Here is a 13,910-nt window from a genome sequence, read left to right on the forward strand (position 1 = left end):
ACAATGTATGTTTAAATTACGATTTAAAGCTTTCGTGACTGCAGGGATTCATCTTCTTGGTTCTTTCGGTAAAGTCACGTAGAATGGAAATAATAAAATAATAAAAATAAAACATAATAAAATAATTCTCACGACGTTTCGGCCACAACGCAAGCAGCCGTCCTCAAGTGAAGAACAGGTCTGCCGAGAAGACAGCGTCTGATTATTATTTTATTGTTTCCATTCTACGTGACTTTACCGAAAGAACCAAGAAAATGTATGTTTATTTTTGGACTTGAGGTGACTCGATCAGCTCTAGTGCAGGTTCCAGTTGGATTATTGCATTGCAAGTATCATGAGGAATGGCGACAGTTTAATGAGCCTTCATATTGCAGTGGATTGATCATGGTTGATGATGAATGTGACTCCCAGTTTGTTATTATATGGATAGTATTATATGATTAAACGTATTGTCTTGCACAATGTCGCCTTGCAATAATTCACGAAATCTTACCTTGGGTTGCTTAATGCCCGGATGGGAAACATTTAAAATGTGGCCCATTTATGAAAACAAATTATAAAGCCTTTGATGCTGTGTGCCCATTGCAATATGACGTTCAAAAGTGTAATTCTAGTGGAATAGTTTATACATATTGGTATCCCATTTGTGTACGCATACACAGTATGGATATAAAGACAATCTTCCTACAATGTAGTATTGCATATTTAAAAGTGCCTCCAATTCGTGTTTTGTTGGCCTCCTACATAATGAGTATCATCATAAATGTATCTTTAAAAATAACACGTGGTTGTGACAGGCAGTATATACAACCTGAGCGATGTTGACAGGTAAGACACATTCGTGAATATGTAAACACTGATTATAATCACTCGCATCCATAATGTAACGATCTGACCAAAGAGACACTCCTGTGCTCTTCCTGTTGTCACGTTCTGTCCCGCCCCGACTGGACATCTGTAAAAAATTGCTTCGTAGCTCATCGAATTCATCCAGGATAAATAAACACATTCCTGCGGAGGGAGCTGGTAGGAACGTTGGGTTGCTCGGTCAATGGCCAGGGTCAACGGCGGCGTGGTGTATTCCGCAAATATGGCCGACTGTGAGGGCGGGCACAAGCCGGCGTGAGTAGGTTAAACGTTGAGTTTTATAAGGGCACCACGGGGTGACCAGCCCCTCCCCACCCTCCCCACCCAGCCCCTCCCCGTCCTCCCCTCTCCACCCAGCCCCTCCCCACCCTCCCCACCCAGTCCCTCCCCACCCTCCCCTCTCCACCCAGCCCGACCCCTCCCATTTTTTGATGCACGACGGACGGACACAATAATCCCCTGTGGGCTGGTGGAACCAGGTGGTTCTTACCAGTATTCATATTCTGGTTGTTTCGTGCAGTCCTCAGAGGGTTTGTTCCCAACGGGATGAGGTGCCTTGTACCGGCAGGATTTTCTGTTGGCTGACGTATTAACTATTTGATACATGTAAATAACATATCTGGCATTTTAGAAACTACTGAACGTGAGACAAACTCCCTTGAATTTCGGTTTGCAATGTCCTTCAACTACTATATAAGCAAGATGTAAATAGTTTGATCTTCATTTTGGTCTAAATGAACAATGAAAAGAGTTTGTCAAACGAGAGGACAAACAGGTTAAATGTGTTTATGGTTCAAATTTCCGTCAAGCTTTTCAAATTCACGTCTCAAGCCATTGCCACAAAATGGCTCAGTGGCTTCGACAAGGTCAGATAATGCGGACGACAAAAATAGTAAAGCAATGATCACTTGACTGGAAAAGGGGCATGCCGTGCTGCCATTCCAGCGAGCAACAGGTCTCTGCATACAAAGGACATTTTAATATTCTGCTGAATTTTGTCACTCTGCCAAAAGCGGCTTAGATTACCCTGTCAAACAGTCAACTGCAATGCAAGCCATTTAATCTGCTTAGATTAGTTCATTTGGTTTCAGGGCTTGGCCTTTGTTCAGTAAGAATGTTGTATGAACGTCCACTTCTAGTGCACATGCGGTAGTGTATGCTCATCAATAACGCTGCCTCAAAAGGAAACCACATTCGGCGACGTTTCAGGCAATGGACCTTCACATTTATGTGCGACGAAGAAGGGCCATTGCTAAAAAAACCCCTATATTTGTCTTCTTGAAGGTGGTGTTATTGACTAATGTGTTCGGTTTTATTCATTTATTATTAATTGTACGTGTGCACCACTGGCATCACGAAATATGTATATGCTGAACATGTGCAGTAGCTGTGCACATCAACCTACTGACCCAAGGTACAATTTTAGCTGCAATGGTCTGAAATCACAAGAGGAACCAAACGTGCAACACCCCTAGAGCCAGGCGATTTGCTTGCTTTGAAATGCGCGGTTGCTGCTGGAATTTCAATTCTTGGTGGAGAGTGCAGATGTGGTCATGCGGTCTGGTGTTGGCTACACACCTCTGTAACGGCCTTCACGATTACAGCACTTTTATGTACATGATGTAATAGGGAAAACAAGAGTTTCTGGTAAGTACAATTTATTTGAGACAAGAGTCTAACAAGTACGTAAATTTATGTGAAGTATATAGTACTTTATTATTTTTCTTGCTGTGGATTTCACACCTGATGATGATTGCTTGTGTTGCAGTCGAAACGTCGTGAGAATTTTATTGTTTTATATTTGTAGTATTTTATTGTTTCCCTTCTACGTGACTTTACCGAAAGAACCAAGAATATGAATCCCTGCAGTCACGAAAGCTTTAAATCAAAATTTACTTTATTATTGTAATGGTTTATATAAGCGCGTGACATTAACAGTGGCTTGATGCCTTCATCCAGCAGTGGTTTGATCATGGCTGATGATGATACCATGAATATTAGGCATGTGTGACTAAATGTTATAGTGTATTACAGTATTCAATACGTAAACAAGTGCCCAGTAATTTATATATTTTATGACATCACGGAATCATCGACAGTAATTGATGTACTGATCACAAACACACGTGACTTAGGGGGTCAAATGTCAGCTACATTCTCCTGTTGCACGTATACAGCTATGGCAGTGATTTTTCTGAAGGTCAATGGGTTTGTTTGTTTATTTGTAATGGCTTGCAAAAAGCAATGACCCGTGCTTTGCACGTGTTATGCATTATGCTTGCAGTTCACTGAGAGCCAGATGCTTGTTCCATTCGTTTTGGCGGTGGCGGTGTTGTTGCTACCCGCAGTTGCAAATGAAAGTGTTTGACATTTTAAAGGGCTCAAGGACAACGGTATGCTGCTGGTAGTCAACCAGGCTGAAATAACAGCCTCTTTGGGTTGCCTGTACATTGGTGCTAAAAGAGGGCCAAACTTTGCATTGCTGGCAGCCTGATATTGAATTACACCGAGCGCAAATTGCCAGCGTTGGGCACACGTCTCGCACAGATGAACTGACATGACGTGGTCAACGTGAAATGTTTCTCAGAGACGTGTCATGATTGTAAGTCGATTATTTTAAATAAACTCCAGTTTGGCAGTAGAGCAATATGGACACGTCGCACTGTGTAAACTTAGTCTCGCCAATCAGTGATGCGTTCTTTAACACGTTGACGCTCGGTGCAATGTGGTCACAGTTGACAATGAAGCACTGTAACCACTCCAGTTGCCACTGCCTTGCCAGCCAAGTTGCCACATGTGGGTTGACAGAACAGCTTTATTGACCCAGTGAAGCCTCTCGTTTGTCCACTCTGCCTTTGCAATAACCCTCAAAAGGTCTGCTCCTTAAACTGCACCATAATAACAATAAAGAGCAACTGCTTGCACACCTAAAAGTTATCTTTGCACGGAGTGGGAAAGGAAATAGTACGTTTCTTATGTAATTATTTACAAACTATAGACATTCCATGTTTGGACTTTGTATCCAATGTTACTATGAATGCATTACCTCAGTAAATCTCTCACAGTGCAACCACTTAACATGGAAACCCATTAATGTATTGGCCATATTTGTTTAATAACATGACCTTGTTGCCTGCTAAACTAATAACCTAAATTCCTAAGGCTGTGTATCCAACATTGCTTTATTTATTTACCGTTATTTTTGTCACTACAACTGGGGTGGCTTGGTTTACTTTGAAAGTCACGGGGTGGCTGCCGCACTGTGCAACTGTTCCAATAACACGAACCATTTCATTTGCCCTCTGCAGGCTCTGAGGGCCTGGCCCAAGGTCACTTGCAGCCTGAAATGAACGCTCCCTGCTGCAAGTGCTGCTGGGAAACGAACGAATGCATCTTGTTAACCATTTATTGACCTGGTGTGCATGGCTCCATAGCTTAAATGAAACAAATATATAATGTGTTGTTATTGTGCTTCTGGGTACTGATTGAGTGCTTAAAAAATAGCTTCCTAGCTCAATCGACCAAAAATAAACTGAATGACTGTTTTAAAGCGAGAACTCATTACCTGATGCTGAATAAACCAACGTGGGTGTTTATCAATGATTAAGAAATTACGGCAAATCGCAGTGTTTAGTGTTGGCTATGTTATCGACTTATAAAAAGGCAGCTCTGATTGCTAAACTACAGTACTCCTCTTGTGCACAACCCTATTGTCCACGACTCTTATTATCCGTGGCAGCTGTAGGGTCTGCAAAAACTCCTCTTATTCACATCCCTATTTCTATTATCCATGATTATCCGCAGATAAGTGGAGTAAAATAAAGATAATATAATCTACAATATTGCCCCCCCCTCCTCCACATCACTCCGGATAAGGAGCATACATTGCATTACACAAATGTATGGAGTTGCAGCTTTTGGGGTTTTTGTATAGGTAATGTGGTCTCCGAACTACTATATAGTACGGTATTGTATGTGATGACCATATGCTCAAACTGTAAAAACCATCACCACACTTGAGCTGCATCTGCAAAATATGTCATACAGCTGTCACTCTAGTCGCCATTTCCGTATTGGGCCAAGAAGTGAATTCTAGCCAGCATCGGTGTCCTGTATAGCACTGTAGATTGTTTTAGTGTTAAGAGTTAGGGTGAATGCAAGTTTTCACTGGACCCAGTAAAGAGATAACCATATCCTGACCAAAGGTTGTGATTGCGTGCCCTGCATGTCATTAAGCTCAAATTCCACACGAAAACTTTGAGGTGTCGTGTCATTGTGTCTATCATCAGGTCACAATTAAGGCAGTAAACTAGTTCAGCATATTGTTATATGGATTGCACTTTGTGCCTCATTCACAAGGACGGGTCTTTCCACAATGCAATGTCAGCGACATGTTAGAATTTTACTTTTAATATAAATGAGTATATTTTAGTGATACTTTTTGATGATTGAATGCATTGTCTGTTATACAACAGCTACTATTAGGTAACTTCATATACCAGTTTTATAACTAGTCGTCAGAAAACGTTTTTTAAATGTAATTTTCATCAGGCCTGATGATGTAAAGTGCAGTCTCAAACTCTTATGATTAACTCCATCTTTATTTACTTTATTTATTAATGTGAGGTTTTTTGTTGGTGCTGTTGCTTAAATACAAACTATTATTTTCATTAACTACTAAAAAAAAGGCACCCCCTTCCATCTATTTGCTGTATGTTGCGAATGCATCCCTGTGGAATTTTACAGGACACAAATAGCATCAGGAATCCCTTGGCAAACCGTCCGCAGAAGTCTGCATGATGTAAAAAAAATTTCTATCGACATGACTTTACAGAAAGAACCAAGATGTTAATACAGTACTGTATCTCTACTTTCTTTCACCCGCCATGCACCGAATCTTTAAACGCAATACTGGACAGTAAAAGGTATGGCATTTGCCAATTGATTGTGCGGAAATGAGAGACCGTGTGAAATGTTATCGAAGCTTAGCATGCATGCTCTAAAAGCAGAATGCATAAACGTGTTGCGTGTAAATGCATGCTTTAAGAAGGTTGAACTTTTTTTACATACACAAACCTCTAAGTTTAACGATCATGTAGATTTTTGCAAGAGTAGGTTATTTTTATGCTGTTACAGGATAGTTAATATAGGATTGTAAATCGTTTCTTTCCAAATATTTGTTGGGGTCAAAGTATTATTTGCTAAGATGGGTAGGTGATGTTTCCCTTTGTGTCAAACTGCTGCAAAAAAAAAAATAACTTTGTGTATTAATTATTAATTTGTTTCCAATAATACTGTTATGTATTATTTTTAGGAGCAAGGCATACCCAACGTCTTTCTACATACTGTGTTTATAATAGGCCATTGAAAGCATGCTCATTTGACAGAATGTATCAATCAGATGAATACGTAGGTTGCATATTGACCATTGCACTGCACTCCAATTGCTGGAACACAGATTCAATCCCATCCCCTATACCAAGTGAACGCCTCCTCCAGTCTCAGTGGCCTCAAACAAGTGGTTAATAATTCCACGGATAAATAGCAACGACTTCAGGCGGCACTGTATATCCAGTCAGAACGTGCCAGCCACAAAAAACAGATATAATCCTCGCTCATCATCGTCGCCCTTGTCCCGAAAGTCCTTTATTATATTAATAGATTGTGGCTTAAGTAGTTTAATTATATCCCATAGACTGTCTTTAGTAGGTTATGTTGTGGTTTAATGTTATTTAAAAAGAAAAACCTCATTTGGAAATTGAACAGCATTGTCAAGCAAGGTCAAACAACCCTCAGGATTGACAGAGGGCTGTAAATGATGAATGCAGGTCTGTATTATCAACACTGTACCGAGTTCAACCTCTCATTTGTTCAACATATTACAGTAAGTAAAATATCTGTCGGTGTAGATCTCAGGATGATGGCCTGACACAGGATGCACTCTGCTATTTAACATGTTGTGTGAGTTACACTAAACAAACGTATTTGCAATGCAGTACAATATGCTGTATGTTTTTGTTTCAGTTTACAGCATAGCATGAATTTGGAGCATCACATGAGGCTTGGGTTGCCACCTATGAGGTACCACAAACCAGGGGATATGATGGGAAGAAGAATATCCCACAATACCATAACAGTGGAGAACCACATGCAAATGCAATGTCTTGGGTGGAGCATAATTATGCAATTCACAAAAACGGGACTTTTAATATCTTACAAATTTCCCAGGACAGCTACTTCAAAACGAAAATGATCGTCGGGAATTCGAGGGCAGGTGACAACCGTAGAGGACGCAGCTGGCATCTCAAATGTTAACCTTTTAAAAACACTGACTTCCAGTTTAATTGAGTCAGCATGGTTATAAATACACCGAGGCTGCACGACACCAACTATAGCCCCTGTCTGGGCCATAACTGATGTAAAGGTCAGGCAGGTTTCATGTTAACGTCTCGCAAGCTAAAGAAAACCGTTCTTAAAATTAGCATCATTTAATAAATTACTGTGAATTAAGAATAAACCCTGTGAAAGTTTGTACGTGACCTGGAAAAATCCCAAAGGAAAATGTGCGGTGTGGCATTTGGCTCAACAACGAAAAAAAAACTCCACAATAATCGGCTGAACCCTTGGAGCAAGAGAAAACGAATGCGTATCTGAAACCGTTGAGAGTAAGTGAACATTGAACTATATGGTGCATATAAAAAGGTTAATGCTTGTGTTTGTTACAATACTGCATTTTATGACAGACTTTGTAGGACACGGGACAATTTGATTATAAATGCCTTCACGTTTGGCTGCACCTGTGTACAGAACTCTGGGACGATGTGGAGGGTAACAAAACTTGGTGGATCGTATTATCTGCGAGAGTTACCCGCTATTTTACGCCGCTTATCCACCATAAATAAATGTGGATTTTAATTGTGGATGGTAGGATACATGTCCCGATAGACTTCTTGTTGTTGTTTGTGAAAAACGTGCGTTTCATAAGAAGATACCGAAACGCCGTTGCATTGCTCTGAGCGTTGCGATAGCTGTGTTTTGCGAGCACGTGGCAATGAATACGAAACTCTGATCCAAGGCTTAGGCTGCTTCCTCGTCGGTGCTGCTATCGTACTCGGGGGGGCCGTCGGGCACGGGGTAGTCGTAGAATGCGGCGGGCAGGTTGGTCTTGATGAACACGAGGAGCTTCTTCTCCACAATCGTGGGCGCCAGTGAGTTCATTAGCTTGGAATGGATGAAGCCCATCGTTGAGAAGTTGGCGAAGTGCGGTTCTGCAATTAAAACCAATTAAACCAGCCACTGCGCCTGAGTTTGCCGGGTTGTCTGCTGCGAGCGAGGTGGCTTTGGCCATGCATGCATGCTTGACTGTCATCCGTGGGCCGAGTGCACACACATGGCCTTGGTGCGAGCGCTGTGCGCCGTGCACACCACGCACAGCTTCATGATGACTCTGGGAGGGTGTGCGTGCGAGGGCTGTCATTCGGCGTGTTTCTGTTTTTTTTAGAGGACGTCTGGAAGGGTGCTTTAACATTTCTTGAATACGCCCTCCATGCAGCAATTGAGCCGACAATTGCAACAAAATTGGCAATTATTGTTATGCTTCGAAATAAAATGTACTCATGGCTCGATCTGATATAAAAACTGCAATATAATCAATTTATAATTGTGGGGGGAAATTGCTTTACTGTACTTAAAACACAGCAATATATAACACTGAGAAAACGTGAAAACAAAGAACACCATTCTGGCATATGTTTGGCCTGGGAAGGCTGTTGGATTGGCCCACGAAGCTATGGCCTGCCAAGACAAAGAGATTCATATTAGTGAGATGAAAGAGAAACGAGTGAATCGCCCACATGGCTTGTGTTAAATCCAATGCATTCATTTTGTACAGTTTTTTGTTGCAAATCTCCAACTCCAATTTGATGGAAAATTATAGAGCATGCAATGTAGGCTTGCGCAACATATTAATACGTACCCAAAATTCCAAGCGGATAACCCCTGCCCTCATTATTTGACATTCGGGAAATGTGTTTTTTCTGTTTCTAGCCTTTCCTCTAGATTGACGTGGCAAATAACACACAAAGGACACTCACTGTTGCACTGAATTAGGTTAAATATGGTATCCAATACTGTAATAATACACTTCAGCCTTTTGTCAATCCAATCTGGTGCTGTTGATCACGAGGGTTGTTTTGTCTATACTTCACTACACAGGCCCAGGGGGGATTGGTAAAGGGGGTCTCTCCCAGGACCCGCTCAGGGAGTCGCCCAATACCCACTCACACATCACTCATCACTGCTGTTAACCATGGCCGGGAATCAAACACTGGTCCTTGGGTTTGCAGTGCAGTATGCTGTCCACTGCACCACGTACCCCCGCCAGGTATCAAAATCATCATTTAGAAAACACATACAGTACCGTATTTGGGATACATGCAGATGTTTTCTGAATTATTTAAATATCAAATGAAATGTCCTATTTAAGTGGGAAACATTCAATGAGATTTGTCGACTTGGGGTAAATTGTATATAATGTATACATGTACATAGATATAGAATCCAATTAATTCTACAGTGTGGAATTAATATATAACTCATACGAGTTGGTGATAATGGGCTTCCAACTAAAAAATACATGGTTGAACATAAAATCTTCATAAAAACTGAGCTGTGAGTATAACACGTAGGCTTTCGCAACGAATATCCATAATACAGGTTTTTTGGGTTAGATCGTGTAAATATATATGTGTCGTTAAACCCGCCACCACCCAACACAGCCAATTAGTAAGGTTTGTTACATAAACAGAACATGCCGATTAGTTACTAGTACAGCACACCGGTGTGTTGGAGAGCAAAGCCACAACGTTTCAACAGTAGTTATAAATTCAGCTGTAATATACATTTGACGATTTTTAAAATGTCCTTGTCAATTCGTATTTGTGAAAGTCAAACAAAAATACCCCCCCCCCCCGTAACAATTTTAAAAGAAAATATTTTTGTGTGAATGAAAGCAAAACATATGTAGATGAGTGTTTAATTGTGTGCCAGACGCTTATTTTGGAGCTTGTGTAAACATTGCATAATTTGCAATGAAATACGATACTGTTGTTTGCCCGTGTTTGCTGTTTTGTATGCCACTATTCATTGTGCAACATGTTATAAAGAAACTAGATTTGAATTAAAATTTGATCTACTTCGGTCTGCTATTCATGCTGAGATCCATGGTTGTTATTTTAATTTCCGAGTCTGCCATCTGAGTTTGATCAAATTGGAACCAATGCAAAACTCGAGACCCTGGCACTAACGTCGGTTGCAGAGGTGTCAATGTTCACCGCACGGTTGCCAAATAAGACATTGCCGCTTGACTCTCAAATCGTGCTCGGACGTTTTTGCACCGCTGATTGTCCATCTGTAAAATATTTCGTTCAGTAATGGCCGTTTCCCAGACCTGTTCAATATGTCGCAGGCAACACCGCTCCTGAAAAAAGTTGGCTTGAGCCATAGTGGCCTCGCAAACTCTTGCCTAATCTCAAACCTGAGTACGATTTCAAAGGTTGTAGAGCGCCTTTATCTGAAGCGGTCACTTCCCCACGTTGCTGTGATGGGCAGATTCAACCCAGTACAGTTGCCCCACTGGAAGTTCCACAGCACTGAGACTGCTACAAGACCATGGGTGACCGGTGCGCCGCAGCGTTGGTTGGTCTTGATCTCTCAACCGCCTTCAACACCATCGACTATGAGATACTCATCGTACGGCTAAGGTCAAGGTTTGGTGTAATAGGTATGACACTGGGGTGGATTGAGCCATAGCTGCATGGTCGATCACAGTTTGTCTTTTTTTTTGTCAAGCTGGGTGACGAACAGCCATCGCCTATGCCATGTCAAGTTGGCGTACCAAAGGGGTCCATCCTCACGCCCTTCATATTTTCAACATTGGTCTCTCCGATCGCGGATGTCATCTCATCGCATGCCATCAAGTTCCATCATTATGCTGATGATGCACAATTGTACACCGCAGTGAAATCAAAGTAAGATATGGAGAGCCTCGGTAACCTTGAAGATGGCATGCGAGCGGTGCACGTGTGGTTTGCATGAAACAAAATTCTGTTTATTCCAGAACAATCAGAGGTTCTGCTGGTTGGCACTCAGGCCCAGGCGCAAACATTCGTGGAAGGATCAGGTGTGGCGGTCGCAGACTGCAGGATTCAGTTTTCAACTCATCTATAAGAGGCTCAGCACCACACTCAACCAGCATATATGTTTGCGTTGGTTCGTTTGCATTGACATGCTAATCTCTCACAATACAATGGCCACCCCTAAGACTCGCACCCATCTCGGTTCCCATCTTTGGATTTCCCACTCGCTTAGGCACAATCTCTAGCCCCCATCCTCTTGCCCGATGCGGCTATCCCCCCCCCCCCCCCGTATATATGTAAAGGAGAGCCGACACAAGGTTGCAGGGGGTTCGTCTTTTATTCCTTTTCTCCCATCCACACCTGTCCCCCACCGTCTCAATCTCGTTCCCGTCAAACTTCCCTCTTCCGGCCCGTTCTCTCCCTTAGAGCTCCTCGCTTGCTCCTCCCCCTTCTCCTGTCACCGTCCCACTCCCCCTCCTATTGGTGGGAATCCTTCGCCTGACACCCCTACATATATAAGGACTTCGTTTCAGCAGCCTGTTTCTCTATCCCACCTGAGGACGATCGCTTGTGTGGCGATCGAAACGTCGTGATCGATTATTATTTTTCTACGTGACTTTACCGAAAGAACCAAAGAGTCTGGATTCCTGCAGTCACGAAAGGTTCAGATCAAGACGGAATATGTCATTTGATTACCACGTGCAAAACATGGTCAGGTCCTGCAATTTTCATATCGGGGCTCTACGACGCATTCACGTGAGTCATGACGGCCCACGCGGTGGTGTGTAGCATAGTATGAACAAGGTTCGATTATATGCAACTCACTACTGTATGGGACGTCTGGCAAAAACATTACCAATCTGCATCGTGTACAAAACTCTTTGGCGCGTGTCGTGATGGGTAATGCAAGATGTGGCCATGTCCGTCCATTGCTCGCTGAGCTGCATTGGCTTCCAGTTATCGAATGAATACATTATAAGGTCGCAATAATTATACACAAAGTGCTTGCCACAAATTAAACAATACCTTGCTGATCTCGTCGAGGAGCATAAACCATCACGTGAAATCTGGCCATCCTCGCAGCGGCTTTTGGTTAACGATCAAATTAAGATGGTCACTGCATCAAGCGCTTTCAGCTCCCTACGCAGGAATATGTTTTAAACTAGTAATGTCCGCAAGGATATATCTACTGCTGGAGGAGGCCTCTCTGAGCCATTGCCACCCCTTGTACAGTGAAAAAAAAATCTAATTTAATCCAATTCTTTTTTTGTGTGCATTCCTTGTGCTGTGGGTGTCACTCTATTCATGAAAGGCTTTCGGTCCAATTGGCCGATGGATGTCGCACGCACCCCTTCTTGTTGCACAGTGGCTTAGAAAAATAAAATCGTGCGGTGAAAACAGCACGCAGAGAGGTTCAGCGTGAATGACCATATTTATTTAATTTTATTGATTTCAGCCCCCAACCTTCAATGCCCTTCATCGTGTCCACCCTCCACGCTACCATTGCACTCACTGCTACCAAAACCAAACTGTATTTGCCCCGTGGGAGGCACAGTGGCTTGGAAAAGGTTGGCAGGGAGGGGGGTGGCCCACACCACGTTCCATTGTGGCTTTTGTGCTGGAGGTGGATGGAGATCGGGCAGCAATTGTGGGTGCGTCATGCCGACGTGGGAGCATGGGGGAGTGTCAGCCGCAAACCACACGCAGCGGCTTACGTGCCGGACGTGACTTCCTTACTACTGCGGCGAGGCTAAAAGAGAGCAGGGCTTAATATCTCTTTACTGGCATTTAGCAAACCCCAAGATTTGCCATTTCATTAAACATCTATGTGGCTATAGTTAACGATAACCCAGCCCTTATCCACATGGCTGATACAAAAAACGTATTTGGCTTTTAGAATGATAACGTTGAAGAGTATAGGGTGATTGTTAATACAGTACATTTGCAGCACCTTAGTTGGTTTGCCCCAGTGTGAATGGCGCATTCAGGTTATTTTTGGACCACTGCGCATTTCGGCTTTGGGAGCTGTCGTCTGTGTATAGCTGCAGTCAAGAACCGTACAGTCGGTGTTAGACCCAATTGGATGTGGCCTCGATATTTCCAAGGTTGTTAACTCTTTGAATATTAATAAACACCGCATATGGTACCGTATACATGTGTGCTTCAGATGTGATGGACACTGGCTGTGGTTCTATTTAATGAAAATCTAACTTGTTTTAATCAAACTCTATCGACATATCGGTCATTAACCTTGTGAAAGACACAACGCAGAATATCCCTCGATTTGATCTTCCACGAAGCTGTTCGGCATCTACATCAGCCATTCGAAATAAGAAATCCTTAACACAAACGACTCTAATTATTTATATTTAGTTAGCATCGAAGTGCAACCACATCTCGATACGCCTGAAAAAAAAGGTGATGGACTGCATTGGAGGGCAAGGGGGTCATGGCAGGGAATACGATTAAATTTTTTTTTTCTGCGTAATGGTTTTAATTTATTACATAAATTAAACACAGTTTAACACGTAGGCTTTCGCGACCAATATTCATAATAAAGGCTTTTGGATTAGATGGCGTAAGTAAAAATGTGTCGTAACCCTCCACCACCCGACACAGCCAGTAAGGTTTGTCACGTGAACAACGCGCCAGTTAATGACTACTTCAGCCCACCTGTGTGTTGGAGAGTAAATGCACAACATTTACAATTTGAGTACCGTAACGTTTCGCTGGTAATTAACATCAACCAGCATCATCGGGCGATTTGCCAGAATAGTGAATAACCAATTATCATATTTTTTACTGGAAAATGAGGTTCCAATGGTGTAAATGCTTACCCCGAGCTCTCATACTCTGATGGTGCATTGTCTTTTTGAGTTGTGCCCCTTTTGGCGTCATCTGGTCCAA

General features: G+C 42.4%; 1 long non-coding RNA gene across 1 annotated transcript; it reads left to right on the plus strand.

The window, feature by feature from the left end:
• The first annotated feature begins 2,922 nt into the window (after window positions 1-2,922).
• On the plus strand, window positions 2,923-10,083 carry LOC144720257 (uncharacterized). The gene is made up of 2 exons (XR_013585736.1): window positions 2,923-5,792; window positions 6,892-10,083. It is a non-coding gene; the product is annotated as an uncharacterized LOC144720257 (long non-coding RNA).
• Window positions 10,084-13,910: the final 3,827 nt, after the last annotated feature.

This window comes from Lampetra planeri, chromosome 8 (genome assembly GCF_965212315.1).
Source record: "Lampetra planeri chromosome 8, kcLamPlan1.2.h2, whole genome shotgun sequence".
Taxonomy (NCBI): Eukaryota; Metazoa; Chordata; class Hyperoartia; order Petromyzontiformes; family Petromyzontidae; genus Lampetra; species Lampetra planeri.